This window comes from Spermophilus citellus (genome assembly GCF_964194105.1).
Source record: "Spermophilus citellus genome assembly, chromosome: 2".
NCBI lineage: Eukaryota > Metazoa > Chordata > Mammalia > Rodentia > Sciuridae > Spermophilus > Spermophilus citellus.
In genome coordinates this window covers 38,730,039-38,745,540 of record NC_138183.1, presented here as the reverse complement: position 1 = coordinate 38,745,540, position 15,502 = coordinate 38,730,039, and the positions used below count along the sequence as shown (strand labels likewise).

The 15,502-nt window shown below is 41.6% G+C and overlaps 1 protein-coding gene and 1 long non-coding RNA gene across 9 annotated transcripts in view; both read right to left on the bottom strand.

The window, feature by feature from the left end:
• FAM219A (family with sequence similarity 219 member A) overlaps window positions 1-15,502 on the bottom strand; it is a 56,987-nt gene that overhangs the window by 16,643 nt on the left and 24,842 nt on the right. The gene's annotated exons all lie outside the window — the stretch shown is intronic.
• Window positions 10,114-14,776, bottom strand: LOC308636852. The gene is made up of 3 exons (XR_014019511.1): window positions 14,638-14,776; window positions 14,391-14,500; window positions 10,114-10,398 (listed from the first exon to the last, which is right to left on the bottom strand). It is a non-coding gene; the product is annotated as an uncharacterized lncRNA (long non-coding RNA).

Here is a 15,502-nt window from a genome sequence, read left to right as displayed (position 1 = left end):
CAGAGAATCCTTGCTCAGGGAGACCCCTTTTATCAGTCTAAATCTTCCAGTCTTCTAGGTTTTTCTCTAATAGAAGACTTAATTCAAATAAATAAAGTGAACATATTGAATGTGTCCACTTTCTTTCCATCTGTGGACTACTGCTAGCAGAATGCAGAAGAAAGCACTCTCCCTGAGCATGGTGGTGCACACCTGTAATCCCACCCACTTGGGAGGCTGAGGCAGAAGGATTGCAAGTTTGAGGCCAGACTCAGCAACTTAGTGAGGTCCTAAGCAATTTAGTGAGACCACATCTCAAAATTAAAAAAAAAGGGATGGGTATGTGGTTCAGTGATGAAGCACCTCTGGGTTCAATAAAGAAAGCACTCTGTATATACCATATTTTCTTCCTTCCTTCCTTCCTTCTTTCCTTCCTTCCTTCCTTTCCTCTGGGTTCAATAAAGATAGCTTCTGTATATACCACTTTTTTTGTGTGTGTGTGTGGTGCTGTGAATTAAAGACAGGGCCTCACACATGCTAGGCAAGAACTCTACCATTAAGCTAAATTCCCAACCCCTACACACCACATTTCTACAGAGCATTTTGGATAAAGTAAAATTCACATACATACACAAGCACACACACAAGGGTTGGGGAAGAAGATTCTATGCCAGTGCTAGAGTCTGGGAACTCATGCTGATCCTGTGAGTAGCTGAGGATTTTCCTTCTCCTTAAACAACTCCTAGGATAGAATTAATTACCAAACAAGTATCACCAAACCTTAGTATCTTTATGGTGTTTGTCATTGGGAGAACCAAAATGTAGGAGGGTGCTGCTGATTCCAGGCCTCCTAATAAATGCAACCATGACAGGTTTTGTTTTGTTTTGTTTTTTGGTACTGGCAATGGAATCTACGGTGCTCTATTACTCTACTACAGCCCTTTTTATTTCTGATTTTGAGACAGTGTCTCACTAAACTGCCCAAGTTGACCTCGAACTTAAGAGCCTCCTGCTTCAGCCTCCCAAATCACTGGGATTACAGGTGTATGCCCCTGCTCCTGACATCCATAGCAAGTTAATATACTTTTTTTTTCTTAAATATTTATTTTTTAGGTGTAGATGGACACAACACAATGCCTTTATTTTATTTATTTTTTTATGTGGTGCTGAGGATCGAACCTGGGTTTCACCCTGCTAGGAGAGCGCTCTACTGCTGAGCCACAATCCCAGCCCTAATATACTTTTTATTATAAAGTAATACATGCGGGCTGGGGATGTGGTAGCGCGCTCGCCTGGCATGCGTGCAGCCCGGGTTCGATCCTCAGCACCACATACAAAGAAAGATGTTGTGTCCGCCGAGAACTAAAATAAATAAATAAATATTAAAATTCTCTCTCTCTCTCTCTCTCTTTTTTAAAAAAGAATAAAGTAATACATGCTATTTTTTTTTAAAAATCACTTTTAGTTTCACACCTTCAGACAACCTCTGTTAACATTTTAGTATATTAGAATCTTTTGTTTGTACTACAGTTAGCAACATGCTGGGGTTTCTCTTCTCCGGGAGTTCACATGGCTTTCATCTCCTGGTCACAGGGGTGGGCCTCCAAGAACCATGTTGATTATATGTGGTCCTGTCCCAGGGAAGAGCCAACGAGCCTTTCCCAATATTAGGAAATGTGTTTAAGAGGAGATACAAATTTTAAGACTGTGCAATTCTGCCCAACAGAGAAGCCTGTGGATGAGGAAATAAGTATAAAGCTGATGTCCAGTGGAGATACTGAAAATACTCCCTAGGATGCAAATTCTGGTTCCAGAATCTGCTCTGCCCTTCTAAGGCTTGACTTCATGCTGCCATTACACACTGTAAGAATCTCTAGTGTCCTTAGAGGCTACTCTCCTGTTTAGCTTAAACTAACTTCAGTTGGATTTTGTTACTGAAACTAGAGAGCATGGACTAATACATATTCATAGAACATTTAAAGAAAAACACACTGTATCTTCTATTCTGAATTTTTTAAAAAATAGTAACAGGATATAATTATTTCTCAATACTCTGAAATGTTTTTTATAACTATCAGTTTGACAGATCTATTTCCATAAGGGGGTGTACAATAACTTTGTAATCATTCAGGTTGACATTCAAGTTGTTTGTATTTTTTTCAGTATAATAAATAATGCTACACTGAAATCCATATATTTTTAAACTTAGGAACATTTCATTAAAAAAATAGAATTACTAAGTCAAAAAGCATGAGTGTTTTTAAGATTCTTGATATATATTACAAACTGCTTTCCTAAAAGACTGTTTCAATTTATAATGCTCCCTATCATGACTGAGAATACAGCTAGTTTTTAATATTTTAGTTTTCACTGTATGCCAGGGAATTTCAGGCCATCACATCTATCCATCATCTTCCAAGAGAGTTCTGCTGTAGGCCAAATTTACCTGGTATCCTCTAGGGAATATTTTTTTCAAAGAACAGAATTTCCTCTGAGAATCACCTGCCATATAAAATACTCCTGACTTGAGGCCACCAATAAAAAACAAAAAGAGGGAAGGCTTTGTCACACTGAAGCTTGGGGAGGGCTCTAAGTGAAGGAGTATCTGGACACCATGCTTTAGCTGGTCCTTGCCTATGCCAGCACATCAGCTGTAGGAACCATGGCTGAAATTGCAGAGCCAGGAAGCAAACCACACTAGGTATCTTCCTTGCCTTCAGACTTGAGCTGGGAGAATTAACCAAAATGGCTCTGGAGTTAAATAAGCTGAAGTGGAAGGTCCTACTCTTTTACCTATTGTTTAGTTTTCAGACTAGCTCTTCAGAAACAGGGAGAGAAAAAGATGATGAAAATATAAAGTTAGAAGTGAGATTTATTTTTGGGATGGAGAGGCAAGGAACCAGTATGTTTTAAAGAAGATTTAGAATACTATTCTTCTTTTTATTCTAACTGTGCTTGTCCCAGGTCAATTCTCTACTATCCATTCCCATTTCTACTCACCTGGAAACAGTATGACCATTTGGAAGATAGGACAAATTCCTAAACTCAGGGACATCCACAGTAGCAGCTATGGTTTGGCAGAATCCTGTGCACAAAGGCCCAGATGATAAACTTCATGACCCAGGAAATCGGAGCCAGATGCTGATAAGCCTTGGTTCCTTGTGGGAAGCCTTGTTTGGCATCTTTCTGGTGTTTATCATTGGGAGATAAACCCTCTTTTATTTTATTTTTTTATTTGTTTTAATTAGTTACACATGCCAGTACAATGATCTTGACATATTATATATTTTAATCAAATGGGGTATAATTTCTCATTATTCTGAGTGTACAGGTTGCAGAATCACATTGGTCATACAGTAGTCACGTATTACATACAGTATCTATTTTATTCTGCTGTCCTTCATATCCCCCCTTCCCCTCCCCTCCCCTCCCATAATTTCTCTCTACCAATCTAATATGACACACTTCTTTTTTTTTTTAACCCTCTGTTAATCTCATCCCCTGAGCCAGATGTTGAGGAGGCTCTTGCCTTACACTAGGGCCAGCTACACACAGGTGTTAGTTCATACAGTTTTATGATCTATAAGTCTCTGAGCTCCACCTCACCCCCATCTACATTATTTCAACAAATTATTTTTAAACTATTTTTTATGCCTTTATTTAATTTATTTTTATGTGGTACAGGGGATCAAACCCAGGGCCTCACACATGCTAGGTGAGCCACAACCCCAAACCTCAACAAATTCTTTAGGGAAAGATCATCTCATTTAAAGGACAAAGGAATGGAAGTAAAGTTCTTTAAAAACAGACCAACAATGGCTTAAATGTTAATTTTTTAAAATATTTGTTTTTAGTTATAGGTGAACAGAATGTCTGTATTTTACTTTATGTGGTGCTGAGGATCGAACCCAGTGCCTCATGCACGCTAGGTGAGCTCTCTACCACTGAGCCACAACCCCAGCCCTAAATGGTAAATTTTATGTTATATATATATATATATATATTACCACAATGAATAAACAAATAACCCCCCCCCAGCATGACCCAGGCAGGAGAAGGTTGTGTGAGGGTAGGCAGTGAGCAGGCAGTTCATTCTTAGTCATCTTCTTTTTTCATTTAGGTTCAGTCTACATAAACATTTGGAGATGAGGCTTTTTATAGGAGTGAGGAAATTATTCTAAGATCAAGAGAGTGAAAGGGCCTGGGATGTGGGGATGTATTTCTGGGGGCTTTCTACTTGGGGTACTCCTTAGGGACCAGAGAGGAAGAAGGGAAGAGGTGTTCAAGGCTACAGAACTTTAGGGAGCAAGATTCGGAGGATCTTTCAGTTTTCTTCCAGGATGTGGATTCCAGTTCCTCAAGATAAGGAGAGAGATACAGACAATGAGGAGAGAGAATGTCCAGGAATCAATATGGAACATTTGATTGGAAAGTTCTTGAGACTAGTCAGCCCTTCACATGGCAGAAAGCTAAAGCAGGGAAGCGCCAACATATACTGACATTTGTCTAGGCCAATAATGACTGTAGGATCCTCATCTGAAAGTTGGCTCCAAATATCACTTAAGAATTTTTGTTAAGCTTCAATTTCTCAAGGAACTGAGCCTGACGTGTACCATTTCTTTAATTTTGGGGGCTGTTTGATTTTTCCAGGAAGACAAAGTTTAGTCCAGCAGAATCTATGAGATACATTCTCAGAGCCAAAATCTTTTATACCTTGCCTCTGGCCTTGAAAGAATAAGAAACTACTTGTCTTCAATGGGCAATGGACTTGCAGGTTCTCACCTCTGTGGCACTTCCTGCCCCTGTCTTTGCTTTCCTTTTCAGACAGTTTTTACTCTCTGACCCCATTCTACATGGTAGGCACAACTTTTTGCTTAGAAGGGCAATTTTCAGCTCTAAAGTTTAGCTCTCTTCCCAGAGCAGTCTCCTATTTCTGCCCCCCCATCCTTCAACAAACATTTATTGAATACTTGTTAGTGTTATGTGGGGAGCTTTGAATAAATTAAGAGTTCTTTCTCTTGTTGAATACATCTTCTGACACAAAACAAATTTTTATTATCAAACAGTTATTATAAAAAAGGGAAGAACTAAATTAAAAGAGCCAAAGTATTATTATTTTTCCCTTTTTGTCATCCCAATAATTAAACATTGGTTAATTGGCATTTGTTTAAAAATTTGATATTCAGTGAGTACTAACAAGGGGTAGGATAAGAATACATTGGGAAGGGAAAATCAACAAGCCCTGGTTATTGCCAAGACCAACCTACCTTCCTTCTTTCCATGCTGGGGATGGAACCTGGCACCTTGCATATGCCAGGCAAGTGCCCTACCACTAAACTATACCTCTGCCAAGAAGACTTTACAGGTGTGGAGATGTCAGGCATAAAAATCAGCCTATTTAAGGCAGAAAGGGGAATAAGGAAAATAGAAATGTGTGAAGAGTAGTGGGAGTACAGAGGAGAAATGGTGGTGGAGGATTATTTCCTCCTAGTATAGAGTGAAAGAAGGACCCGACAAAGCTCCTGACGTCAGAGAAAGTACCTGTTTATTGAGGAACAGCTTTGCACATTTATAGAGCTGGGGGCAGTTCAACAGAGCAGGGTATTGGCACTGGGCGCTTTCTGATTGGTGGGTAAGGATTATGAGGGTCAGCAAGGCTCACCATTGGGTGGCTCTTCCCGCCGCTGTCTCCGGGGCATGGGGAAGTTAGTACCGGAAGAGAAGCGTGGTGGACGCCATCTTTGGAGCCGGGGGCGACTCCCAACACAGAGGGTCAGGCCTGGGCAGGAGCCTGATTTAGTCAGAGGCTCAGCTATGGGGTCACTGGGAACTTTGTGAGAGGGTTTGAAGCAACAACTGTGAGGCTTGGTCCCAGTGGCTAAGGCTCTACTTTTTTTTTTTTTAATTTATTTAATACCAGGGATTGAACCCAGTAGTGCTTAACCACTAGTCCTTTTTATTTTTTATTTTGAGACAGGGTCTTGCTAAGTTGCTTAGGGCAGCACTAAGTTGCTGAGGCTAGCTTTGAAATTGTGATTCTCCTGCCTCCACCTCCCAAGTCGCTGGGATAATAGACATGTGCCACTGTGTCCAGCACTCTATTCTTTTTTAAAAAATTGATTAAAAATAAAAAAGACAGTGGAATGTATTACAATTCTTGTTACACATATATACCACAATTTTTATATCTCTGTTTGTATATACAGTATGTTGATACCCAAAATGTGTCTTCATACATGTACTTTGGATAATGATGTCTATCACATTCCACCATTCTTGCTAATCCCCTGCCCTCTCCCTTTCTCTCCCACCCCTCTTCCCTATCTAGAATTCATCTATTCCTTACATGCTCCCCCTCCCTACCCCACTATGAGTCAGCCTCCTTATATCAAAGAAAACATTCGGCATTTGGTTTTTTGGGATTGGCTAACTTCACTTAGCATTATCTTCTCCAATGCCACCCATTTACCTATAAATGCCATAATTTTATTCTCTTTTATTGCTGAGTAAAATTCATTGTGTATATATGCCACATTTTTTTTTATCCATCATCCACTGAAGGGCATCTAGGTTGGCTCCACAGTTTAGCTATTGTGAATTGTGCTGCTATAAACATTGATGTGGCTGTTTTTAAGTCTTTTGGGTATAGTCCGACGAGAGTGATAGCTGGGTCAAATGGTAGATCTATTCCCAGATTTCCAAAGAATCTCCATACTGCTTTCCATATTGGCTGCACCAATTTGCAGTCCCACCAGCAATGTATGAGTGTACCTTTTCCCCCACATCCTCACCGACACTTATTGTTGTTTGTCTTCAAAATAGCTGGCACTGTACTCTTATGACTTCAGTTGCTACTGCTGTAATCTCTCCCCTACCACAGGGCATTTGGTCCAACCCATTTCTGAGGTATCAGGCATAGCAGGGCCTTTTACTTTTTTACTGAGATGCTCAAACAACCTTACAATGGAGAAGAGGGAAAAGGCCCTAGGTGGATGGCTGGGAAGGATTTTTATTGAGAAGAAAAGAGAGATTCAGAGTCCTTAAAATGCTTAAGAGAGGTGGTGACTCTGCTGGAGCAAACTCTTGCTGTCTCCAACCAAGCTTAGGCCTGTAGATCTGCTCAGTGCAGCAGCAAGGTCAAGGTCAGAGAAAGGAAGGAAAGGTTAACTTTAAAAAGGTTTATGAACCCCTTTGCTAGTCAGCTTTCCATCACTATAGCAAAATACCTGAGGCAATTAATTAATAAAAGTTAAAATATTTATTTTGACTCATGGTTTTATAGATTCTAGTTTATAATCAGACAGACCCATTGCTTTTAGCCCTCTGATGGGGTTACTAGATGACAATGGCAAGGAGCACATGATAGAGTAAACTGTTCACCTCATGGCCAGGAAGCACCTCATGACCTCTTAAAGGGAAAGCCCTCAATGACCTAATGATTTCCCACAAGGCTTCACCTCCTAATAGCACACTGGGGACCAAGCCATTAAGACATGGAACTTTGGGGGACATTCTAGCCATAGCACCTGAGTCTCTGAAGAGAGGTAGTTTGTTTGGGGCAGGGGTAAAGAGGGGAAAGGGAGATCCTTGTGCTTAGCCCAAGTTTGAGGCGTGTTTTAACTGTTGTTAAGTATGCATCTCTCAAAGGAAATAATACTCATATGCTAGGCTAGATGGCTCCTGGGCCCTTGCTAAAGGGTCTCTCTCCAGTCTCGGGGTGGAAGAGAGCCTTTCTCTGTCCACCTGTCACTCCCTGGCTGGTGTAGTGACAATGATTGGGTAGCTTGAAAGTACAACTTCATGTCCAAGGCATCCACAGGAAGGGGACTTGAAACAACAATCAATATCCTCCCAAAGACACCCAGCCCTTTCATACTTACACTGCCTTCACCTCTTCTAGACAGTTCTGATACACTTGCATAGCCCACATCCCTGCAGTCCTGTTGAGCCTATCTCTGAACCTTTAGTACCACGCTTCTTAAATATAAGCATCCATACAAATCATGTGGGGATATTGGTTAAGTTCAAATTCTAATTCAGTAGTCTGGAGTGGAGCCTGAGTGTTTGCATTTCATACAAGGTCCCAGGTGATACTGATGTTACTAAGTACAGGGACCACCCTTTGTTAGCAGGGTGGTGCCACACTATATACCCACACTATCCCCAGATAGCTCCTCAGAGAGCCCTCTATCTTGTCCTTAACCTGGTTCTATTCTTAGTGCCAGGAGGGGACAGCCATTTGCAAGGGAAGGAGAGGAGAGACTGCCCAAAACTCACGTTGGGGAGGCAGTTCTTTAGGAACTTTGGCTGGTTCTAGGCATGAAGTCATTCACAACTATTTGCCCCAGGTGTGGTTCTTCTGAATTCAGTCAATTTTTTTTAGTTAATATTGCTTAGTTAACACCTGCTCTATGTACAGCCATAGCACTTGAGGCTTTATCTATATTACGTCAATCTTTCCCTGAACCAAGTAAGGTAAATATCATTTTAATTTTCAAACTGAAGAACCAGATTGTGTAAAGTAATATGTTCAAAGTCACACCTTGAAGGTGATTTGAATCTAATTTGTTCATCTTTCATACTCCAGTCCCTCTTCAGAGACATCACATAAAATCATGAGATTAATACCTTACCAGAACTAACACAGCAGGGGGACTGCTGTCTTGCAAAGCAGTCACTTGTAAGGCTGGCACCTAGTACAATCATGTCTCTAGAGCTCAGTGCATACTGGGGGCCCTTCTTTAGAAAATAGCATGGATGTTTTCTGATCATGAACTTCCTGCTCAATGAGTTCTCCACAAGAAGGAAATATTGGAGCCACTGAAGCAATCAATAACTCAGGATGGAGAGACTAGCAGGAAACAGAAAGAAAGAAAAAGCACTGGGAACAGAGAATGCTGAGCTGAGGAGAGGAAAAAAGAGGACAGAGCAGGAAAAGGAGAGGAAAGGAATCTTAGCCATTACATTAATTTCTGGCCCCACATTTTAGGGGCACCTATATTCTAGGCAGAGGGCTGAGTACTGGGTATATAAAGATATGGGTCCTGCTCTTGAAGATTATAGACCAGGGAGTGAGGCAAATGAATAGCAATTTTCATAGTATGCTAAATGCTACAGCATAGATTTGTATAGAGTGTTGTAAATGCACAGGAGAGAAGCACCCATCCTACTCTAGGGAATTAGGGAAGACTTCTAGAAAGCTCAAGGATGAAGCATGTATGGGAAATAGAAGTGAACCAAATAGAGAAAGGAGTGAGGAAGAAGAAGAAAAGAAAGGCCCATGAGGAAGATGCATAAGATTATATAGCAGGCAAAAGAATTAGCTCAATTGTGCTAGAAAGTTCAATGTTAGGAGGTAAAGTGCAGGTGATGAGACTAGACTGGGAGGAAGATTTAAAATGATGAAGCATTTGTAAATCAAATTCAGGGCTTTGGACTTGAACTGGCAAGAGTGGGGAGCCACTGAAGAATTTTCAGCCCATTGTCAGATTTACATGGGTAGAATCAGTCTGGGAGCAGTATCAGGAGAGTGGGCTAGAATGATTAAACTAGAGGCAGGATGGCTCTCTGGCCAAGAATCATTGCAAGAGGCAATAAGAACTTGAAAAAGACAGTGTTCAGGAGATTAGAAAAGAGGGGTGGAGAAGAAAAACATAACAGAGGGTAGGCTACTGGGGCTTAGTGGCTAATTGAACCTGGGTTTGAGGGAAAAGATTTAGGCAAGGATGACTTGTTTCCCTCCTGACTCAGGTGACTGGGTGAATTGTGAAGCCACCAAACAACAAAAAGAAACAGAAATACATTTTAATGACTTTGTTTTTTACAGGAGTGTGTGTAGATTTATTTGGAGAAATAACATGAGGAACATCAAAATAAAAGGCATATGCAGAAAACTGGTAGCCATGGTAAAGGGTGCAGGTGACAAGAGAGACTAGAATCAAGGATGTTTGGGAAGGGCAGGGTTTTAAGAAGAGTAATGTAAGACAGGAGGAAACTAGAACCAGAATCCTGAAGGAGCTCTTGCTATATGACAGGAGACTGTTAGAGAATGAGGCTGAGAGGAAAGGGCCATCAGAGAAAGGCCAGCTGTCTAAAGACATAAAGAAAGAGAACTGATAACACACTTTTCTTGGACTTGTTGACATTTCAGCAAAAACTTTATTTTGTTCTCAACAATTATGGATCTGATCCTTGGAACCTTGAGATTTCCCACAGAGGGAAGCCCTCTGGTAGAGAAGTCCAGTCATGGTCGAGATCATGGTGGGTCTGCTGTTTTTCAGGAAGTGTGGGCTGAAGACAAGGAAATCTGGGCAGGGTCTGGCCAACCTAGAAGTGACAGCAAGGAGTGGGGTGTGGATTTTCCCCAAGTTCTGGCTGCATCAGAGTCTCCTGACTTACCCTTGGGCCACCATTTCCAGGCTGTGATTTAAAAAAAAAAAAAAGTGCAACATTAGACTTCTAGTCCTTTGAGGCAGGAGGCAGTGCAGGTCTGGGATTCCAGGACAGAGATGGGAGCAGAGGAGAAAAAAAATTTTATTTTATTTTATTTTGGGGGGTTACTGGGGATTGAACCTAGCATGCTCTACTAATGAGCTACATCCCCAGCCCTGTCTATTTTATTTTTATTTATAGACAGGATCTCACTAGTTGCTTAGGACCTTGCTAGGTTGCTGAGGCTGGCTTTGAATTTGTGATCTTCCTGCCTCAGCCTCCCAAAATTGCTGGGATTACAGACATGTGCCATTGCACCCAGCCTGCACTGAGATTTTTACAGAACTGGGAACTCCTATTCCACCAATTGTGAACATCCAGATGGAGGCTCAACCTTGGAACTTATACTCTGTAATATGGTAATCATAATTTCTCACTTTTAAAACCCCTAATAAGGGGCTAGGGTTGTGGCTCAGTGGTAGAGCACTTGCCTGGCATGTGTGAGGCCCTGGGTTTGATCCTCAGCACCGCATATGAATAAATAAATGAAATAAAAGATCCACTTACAACTAGAAAATATTTTTTAAAAACCTTCAATAATACCTTTTTGTAAAAATAAATAAATAAAAGTAAAAAAAAATCACTTGACTTACTTATTAACTTATCTTCAGGCATAGTAATGGAGCATAGTAATGCAGCATAGTTTCACTGTGCCCAGAGAAGTTTTAAAAAATTACAGGCATACACCTGTAATCACAGCAACTCAGGAGGCTGAAGCAGGAGGATTATAAGTTCAAAACCAGCCTCAGCAATTTTGTGAAGCCCTAAGCAATTCATCAGGACCCTGTCTCAAAATAAAAATTAACAGGGTAGGAGATATGGCTCAGTGGTTAAGCACCCCTGGGTTCAATTCCTGGTACAAAAAAAAAAAAAAAAAAAAGGTACAGGTAAATATTTGTTCTATTTCCTGTCTCCAAACAATGAAACTTATGAGTGAGTTGGCAGGGTACTGAAGTACAGGAAAGGCTTGTGACTAGCAACCTCAATGAGGCTGGACAGACTTCTCCTGAAATCTTGACCTTGAGGACCTACTACATTCTGAAAAAAAATCATGGGCATGAACACCCTATCTTTGGCTATTTATAAAAAATAATTACAAATTCTGGGAATGCTGTCAAAATTGAATGAAAGTATTATGCTATTTGATGCATTTGAAATAACCCAGTAAATTGAATTTTTTTTTATGCTATGAAAGGATTGCTTGTTTTCTAGAGTTAAATCTTGGTTACAATTAGAAAGGAGACTCCAGAAGTTACTATGTTCCCTGGCAGGAGAACAATACTTTTTCTTTACCCACTCTATACCCTTGTAGCTATCATAAAATTAGTAATAAAGTTGCACATTGGGCCTCAAGGAAACACAGAGTAACCACTTCTAGGAGTATTTTGGCTTTTAAATGGACACCTAATTTCACAGGCAGTTGGAGCCTTTTCATATTATGACTTACATTCTTTTCCCAACCCCTTCTATTTTACACTCCAGTGAAACTTCCTGAGTGGTGTATTATTGGTGATTTTATCATAGTAATGGGGATTTTATCATAGTACAGGGGCACTTTATCACTGGACACACCCCCAGGCCTTTTTATTTTTAGAGAGGGTCTCCATAAGTTGCTAAAGGTCCTGCTAAATTGCTGAGGTAGGCCTTGAATTTGCCATCCTCCTTCCTTAACATAGTCCAATATTTGGAGAGTAATTTTCAGCTCTTTGTTGGTGGGACTAAAACAAATTCTATTCATAGATAAGAGAAATGAACCCCCAAATCCTGAATGTCAGTCTATAGTAGATCCTGGGCTGCTCTGGATTCTGAGAAATTTTGCTTTCTCACCCCCACTACCTCTGGCCCAGCTCCAGCCAGCTGCAAATTGTCTGGATCGCACTGCTTCGACACACTGATGTTATCAGCCTTGCTGTGCCTGAAGCATGCAGATAGGAACAGGCAATGGCGCCGTCTCACTGGACATAGTAATGTAATTTAGTTTCTGAAATCCAAGTATAAAATCTTGAAAGTGGATTTTTTTTTTAATCTACCTCAGGAGGAGGGGTGGTTGTATGGAATTCCCAGTGGAAACCATATAAATAGGAAAATGGCTTCAGTCATGTATTAATAAATAGTTCAAAGCAATGGAAAAATATACAGAGAGGATTTGTAGGGAAAGTTAAGTGCCTAGTCTTTCTTATCTCCTTCCTCCTCCCTCTGAACTGTGCCTAGAAGTAACAACCACTCCATTTATGTGATCCCCAAGCTAGAACTGGCAGACTCTTCCTGTGCATTCCTGAGAGTCCCCTGTTAGAGAGATCAACAGGTACTGCCTGCCTCTGGGGTCATGCCATGGCAATTTGAGTGGGCCTCAACAAGCACTTTTTTTTTTTTTTTTTGGAAAGGAGCTATTCAGATATGGCTAAGAATGGGAGTGGGGGGAAGGGGGCTGGAGTTGCAGCTCAGTGATAGAGTGCTTGCCTAGCATGTGTGAAGCACTGGGTTCAATCCTTAGTACTACATAAAAATAATTAAATAAAATAGGGGTGGGGCTGTTTTGATCCTATGTCTGTTCAGTGTTGTCTGACAACCTAGGGCTTCAACAATGTTCACCAGGCAATTAACTCACCCAAGGCAGAGGAACTCTTGGGAATTCAGACATAAGGGTAAGGAGACTATGAAAGAAATTGCAAGAAATCAGCAAACATATCTTGTGGCTGAAGAGTAGGTTCTGTAGATTCCAGTTTGCCTGTGAATGCACAAACTTTTAGAATCCAGAGATATTGTTTCACTCTCTGAGAGCCTAGGTCTGTTTTTATTCAGGCCCTGAGATCCCAGAAAAAAGCCTCCAGGGCAGAGAGTAAAAGAGTTGTCTCAGGTCAATGCCTTATAGCAGCCCTGGGATTAGAATTTATGGGCCCTTCTTTCCAGTCAGCTGCTCCCTACCCTGAGTCCTGCACTGTTCTTCTTCTGAATACTCAGGATTGTATTCAATTTAGTAAGGTTTGTGGTCATATAACCATGGCTCCTAAATAAAACAATGAGTACAGAGCATCTGCTATGAGGAAGGCAAACACAGGGGCGCCTTTGCCCCTGAGAACAGACAGAGAGCAAGCTCTGGCTGAGGTTAGGCTGTTCTACTTGAACAAAAACCAACACAAACAGACCTCTTGGGATCTGTCAAAACCCTCATCTGTTCTTGTTGCTTCTCTAGTCATTGTTGTGAGTTAAAAGAACCTGTGCTTAGTCCCATTGTAAGGGACCTTCCTGGAAGATGGAATGAGCTATTTCCAGGAGCAAGAAAGAGGCCAGGCTGAGGGGACATTCTGGGTTCAGATCCCCTGAGCATTTTTTCACCATAAATTAGTTACTACATTGTCAATGGCCCCATCTTCAGGAGCACTACACAGCAACACCTCTTTAGGTGGGGTGGAAGCAGCCCCAGTCATTCAGACTAAATTCTGCCAGGTTTACTCATGGCTCAGTGAGGTGTTCTTTCCTTCTTGCCCTTCTTTGTCTTTTATTTTATTTATTTATTTTTGGATTGAACCCAGGGGTACTTAACCACTGAGCCACATCCCCAGCCCTTTTTTATATTTTATTTAGAGACAGGGTCTCACTGAGTTGCTTAGTGCCTAGCTTTTGCTGAGGCTGGCTTTGAACTTGCAATCCTCCTGCCTCAGCTGCCCAGGCTGCTGGGATTACAGGTGTGAATCAACACGCCCAGCCCTTCCTTCTCTTATTGTGGTTGACTGGTGTAGCTGGAGGAGCCTGGCACTGTTTTCCAGGGGTTTCTCTGTTTCACCAGTTAGATCAGTTTCTTTGGGAAGTTCTTTAAGATATAAGGCATGCAATGTCCTTTGGTTTGATGGTTCCTTCAGTGAAAAACCCAGGAACCTATGAAAGTTGAAGAAAACAGTCTCAAAAGGAGGAGGACTTACATGAGATCAGAGCAGGGCTGATTGATAGAAATGGGATGGCCATGGAAGACTCCTACTTCATGTCTTGAAACATGCTCAGTGTTACTTTGTAGTATCCCATCCCTCATGCCCTAATGGAAGAGGTGATGTTAGAGGAAAAAGGCCCTCACCAACATGCAGAGTCCTACAGCCCTGAGGTATTAGGGTGCCAGATTCTGGCTAGAGACAGCTCAGGAGATGACCTGATTGTCTTGCAAGCTTACTTTACCTTCAGAGTGATGGTGACTTCAGTAGAGAGCTCAGTGGGTCTAGTTGTGTTTGGGGGGAGGTAGGAAAGGACTGGAAGAGATAAGGGTTGATCTTTGAAGAAGAGGTCAGGATCTCCACAGATAGGGAAATAAACAGGAAGGCTACTAAAAAATAAATAAGCACAGAGGATTAAGGACACGGGCATCCAGGTCTTTCAGACCTGGCTAGGCAGGACTCATCTAGGAGCTCTCCAGGGTTCTGAACTGTATCCCCTGAAGACCTTGGAGGATTTGGACAAGAGCCCTGCCCACTGGTTAATGCTGACCTTAAATGCCACTGAATCATCTATGTCCACTGGTGATATCAACTGCTTGTCTGAACCTGTGTCCTGCATGGCCCAAAGCAGCTCCAGAATGATTCCAATCACTCCCTATTGCCACAGCCTGGGCTTCACGCCAGCTGCCTGTCTCTCTGGTCAGATTTTGAACAATGGATGAGGTTCAGGCTCTTGGTGTGTGTGTGTGTGTGTGTGTGTGTGTGTGTGTGTGTGAGAGAGAGAGAGAGAGAGAGAGATAGATAGAGAGAGAGAGAGAGAGAGAGAGAGAGAGAGAGAGAGAGAGAAATATCTCCCAGTCACTCTGAAAGCTCAGGACAAAGCATACCTGGCTCAGGAACAAGTAGCCATAAGGAAGCAAGAGAGTTCTCCATTTAGTATATCCTCAGGATGCTGCTCATCTGCCTCTCCCCTCTCCTCAGCAGCCACTGCACACATGCCAGAATTCTCCATTCTGTCATTGCAGAGTCTGTTCTGCTGCAGAGAAGGTAGTCTCCTTTGTCTGCAGCAGAACACACCCGATTTATTCTCATCATAGATATTACAGAAA